The sequence below is a fragment of the Onthophagus taurus genome, chromosome 2 (genome assembly GCF_036711975.1).
Source record: "Onthophagus taurus isolate NC chromosome 2, IU_Otau_3.0, whole genome shotgun sequence".
NCBI classification, from domain to species: Eukaryota; Metazoa; Arthropoda; class Insecta; order Coleoptera; family Scarabaeidae; genus Onthophagus; species Onthophagus taurus.
In genome coordinates, this window is record NC_091967.1 from 18,769,792 (window position 1) to 18,773,892 (window position 4,101).

At 35.7% G+C, this 4,101-nt stretch overlaps 1 long non-coding RNA gene across 1 annotated transcript; it reads right to left on the reverse strand.

Annotated features, from left to right (window-relative positions):
• Positions 1-1,336: 1,336 nt before the first annotated feature.
• On the reverse strand, positions 1,337-1,749 carry LOC139429040 (uncharacterized). The gene is made up of 2 exons (XR_011639745.1): positions 1,706-1,749; positions 1,337-1,647 (listed from the first exon to the last, which is right to left on the reverse strand). It is a non-coding gene; the product is annotated as an uncharacterized lncRNA (long non-coding RNA).
• Positions 1,750-4,101: the final 2,352 nt, after the last annotated feature.

Here is a 4,101-nt window from a genome sequence, read left to right on the forward strand (position 1 = left end):
ACTTATCTAAATTAATTTTAGACTCTAAAATTTGTTAAAAATGCAAATAAACTCTACATAAAAACAAATTGTTTAGAAATAAGGAAGTTTTAATCTAAGGCATTAAAAATCCGGATACTGCCGCAAATTATGAATAATTAGAAAACGCGTGAAAGTAAAAAACGAGAATAAAATTATAATAAAAAATCGTCGTTTATTTACAAAACACGCGTAATTGACTTAAGTATTGTTTCTAAATTCTATCTTTCCAATTTTATTTTAACACGCAAACTGCAAATAATAATATATAAAATCTTTAATATTTTTTAAACACACTACAAGTTGTTTTCCTCTTATATGATTTCTTTTAATTAATAGGAAGTACCAAATAAAATAGAAGGTGTAAAAAATTATATTGTCTATAACGAGAAGGTTTCTTTAAAGATTACTTACGTCAGAGCTTATTTTGAATACAATGCACATTAGAAAACACCCCCTTTAATAACGTTGCCTTAAGACGCATGAGATTTGCATGCGCAGCACGCAAATGTGTACTTAAAAAAGTTACACAACTTTGACAATAGTTATAAGTTTTAAACGCATTCATAAAAAATTAGATTTCATTACAACACCTTAAACAATGTATTAATTGCCTAAATTATAGGTGACGAAATAATTATTGCAAAATAATTTTGAATGGTGCGTTTTAAATTGTTTCAAGAAAAGATTGATTACTATCGAATTGTTTAACCGCGTGAAATTACAAAAATGGTTTGTTCAAAATTGATTGAGACATCGGTATGAAATAGTCTGAACGCATTGATTTAGCAAAACAATTTCGATTAAACACGGATAATTTGTGTTTTAGAGAGATTATAAGGCACCTCATAAAATAGCTATGTTTTGATTGATTCAATTCTTGGGTTGAACTTTTCTTATCCTTATACCAATTATCTATCTCAATGACAACGTGTATAATTTACGTACTTTACATAAATTATAATATTAATTCTAATTGCCGTGTGTGTGTAATATGAACATAATATACATATTTTGAAACGGTCGTTGTTGGATTTTTTTTTGTAATTTGAAGCGTTTAAAAATCGATTGCATGTCAATTAATAAAATGATATCCAAACAAACGACCTTAGTTAAACTAGTTAAGTAAATAGATTGTACTTACTTACTTTTCCAATCACCCATATTTAATTTAAATTTTCAAATTAATAATAGAAAAAGTATATCACGCGACTTAATCCAACCTTGATCATGACCATTCTCCCATTTTTTATTATACAATAGATTACTAGGTAACAATTAAATTAGAAGTATTTCGAAAGTCATGTCAAGGACAAGATTTAAACCCCCAATAAAATTTATTGAACACCATAAATTATACAATTATTGAATATAACTTTCTCCAACATATCACATAAAAGTGATAATTAATAAAAATCTCATAAATATTTCATTTCGTTTTCGACGATTTTTTATGGGGTGAGGTCCCATTGTAACTTTTTTTGTATTTTGAAAGTAAAAACGTAACGTTCGCACGCAATTTTTCATTTTGTCGAACTACTTTCTTCGCGAATTACAACCGGATCCGGATCTTGAATCCCAAAATTCTGCTCGCTTTAGCCGATTTGGTTTGGGCGTACGTGACGCGTCCTTGAACGATGGTGAATGTTGTCGTTGAGCTTACTCAAGAAATTATTTTTGTACCTACCATACTCCGGGCAGTAAGTAACAACGAGATCGGGTCGGTAGCCCAGAATTGTCCAGACTTGACCTGTACCTTTCACTATCGATGGAAAACTGAGTGTAAAATCGGTAGTGAAACGCTCGTTGAAATCGGTCGTTGTCATCGATTTAAACTTAAGTAATTTAAAATTTTATTCACCTAATCTGTTACTACAAAAAATGCATTAAATTTAAAAAGTGTGTGTTTAAAGTGTTTTCACATTAAGGAATTAATGATATATTATAAGCTATTTTAGATCCATAAACAGCAAATGCACTTCCTGGTAGTGGATATTCCTGCTCTGAAGGAACTTGTTCTTCTGCCTCCATTATACTATACTTGTCTTCAATCCAAGCGTCCCCAGCGTAATCACATAAAAACTTACATTTAAAGTTTCGAATTTACCTCAGGGTTACAAACACACTGAACTAACTCATACATTTCTAACATTATCTGGATAAATCATGCGAGAAGCAGCAGTTAATATCATGTTGAATCAAAACAAATAAATATACACTAAATTGCTTTAGGCCTGTTTCAGCCTAACTGCTACCAAACACATGTTGTAACTCCTCACCCGCAGGCGACTTTTAGAAAACATCTACATTTCCTGGTTTGAGTAAAGCTGATAGTATATAAGTTGTTTGAGGCCAAAGTTTGGCAATATCACATAAACCTAAAGTAGGTCAATACATTAAAATGCCGCGGCTAAATTCAAAACAGGATATGTGGGATATTTATGTAGGAACATCTGGTTTAGTTAGCCTGCTCAAGGGCGTCCGTGATAGATTATGTGGTAGTGGACCAAGGAATGTGGGAGAGGATAGAAACATTTAGGGTTTGGGCGTTGGTAGAGTCCGATCACCAGCCTCTAGAAGTGTGCATAAAGGGATCGAGGGGATGAAGGAACAGAAAGATAATGGAACATAGTGGAAAATACATTGGGGTAGATTGGTCGAGAGAGGGGATAGAACATTATAGGAGAAAGTTGGCAAGCTATGGTCCGGGGGTGGAGGGGCCGACGGGTTGAATGAACTAATTGAGGTGGTTAGGGAGGCGACGTTGAAGAAAGAGAATGGTGGGATAGGGAATGCAGAGAGACCAAGAGAGAAGCTAGAAGGAAATTAAGACAGTGGCAGCGAGGGGAGGTAAACATAGATAGATATATAGAGGCCAGGAGAAAATACAAAGAAGAATGTAAGAAAAAGAAGAGGGAGCTGAAGGAAAGGGAGGCTGAGAAGATTAAGGAGTGGAAAGAGGAAAATGAGGTATGGAGATACTTAAACAGGATAAGGAAGCGAAGAAAGGAAGTCAGCAGAGATATACAAATGACTGAATGGAGAACCTACTTCATGGGATTGTTGGAGGGGTGGAAGAAAGAAGGAGGCAGTGTTGAGGGGATTGAAGAAGGGAAAGGCACCAGGAGAGGATGAGATCCAGAATGAGGCATGGTTGGAGGCGACGGAGACAGTGAAGAAGAAGCTATGGAAGGTAATAAGCGACGTATGGATAGGGGACAGGTTTGCTGACAGGTGGACGATGGAGATAATATGCCCACTGTATAAAAATGGGAGGTAAGGGTGGTGAGCAATTATAGAGGGATCACCCTGTTAGACACAACTTTCAAAATTTATGCAAAGATACTGCTGGGGAGGTTGGAAGATGAAATGGAGAGGGGAAAATTGTTACCGGATGGGCAAGCGGGATTCAGGAAGGATTGACAATATATACATTCTGAAACACCTGGTAGATAGGGAGTTGAACAACAAAGGAGGAAAGCTGTACAGATTGTTTATTGACCTGAAGGCTGCATTCGATAACGTGGCTAGAGAGAAGTTGTGGGAGGAAATGAGGAGGAGAGGTATCACAGAATAACTGATAGGGAGGGTGAAGGAAATGTACAGGGAGACCATGGCCAAGGTTAAAGTGGGGGAAGATTTAAGTGTGATATTCTGGACGACAAAGGGATTGAGACAGGGGTGCCCGCTTAGTCCCACACTATTTGCAATAGGTACGAAATTACATGAAATTATTTCTTATTCGTTGCCATCTCATGATCTTTGTGTGCTTTCTTCCTGCTAGGAAGGTGTTGAGTCTAGAACATGGTCTCTTCCATTTTTCTTAGTTTAGCCTTTTAGAGCTGAACACAGATCTATATAACTCTTTTCTATTTCAGCTTCGATCTCGTCATGCCACTAGTATGGGTATTAGGTTTTCTTTTTTTCCCGATTTTATACTCTTCCTCTATGCTATCGAACGATGATCTTTATTTAGGTCGTATCTTATTTTTCTAACTAATTCTCTTTTCTTTCCCTGATGCTATTTTGTTATCATTAGAAGTACCACATGGTGCACCTCTCCTAACTCAGATTACATCAAGA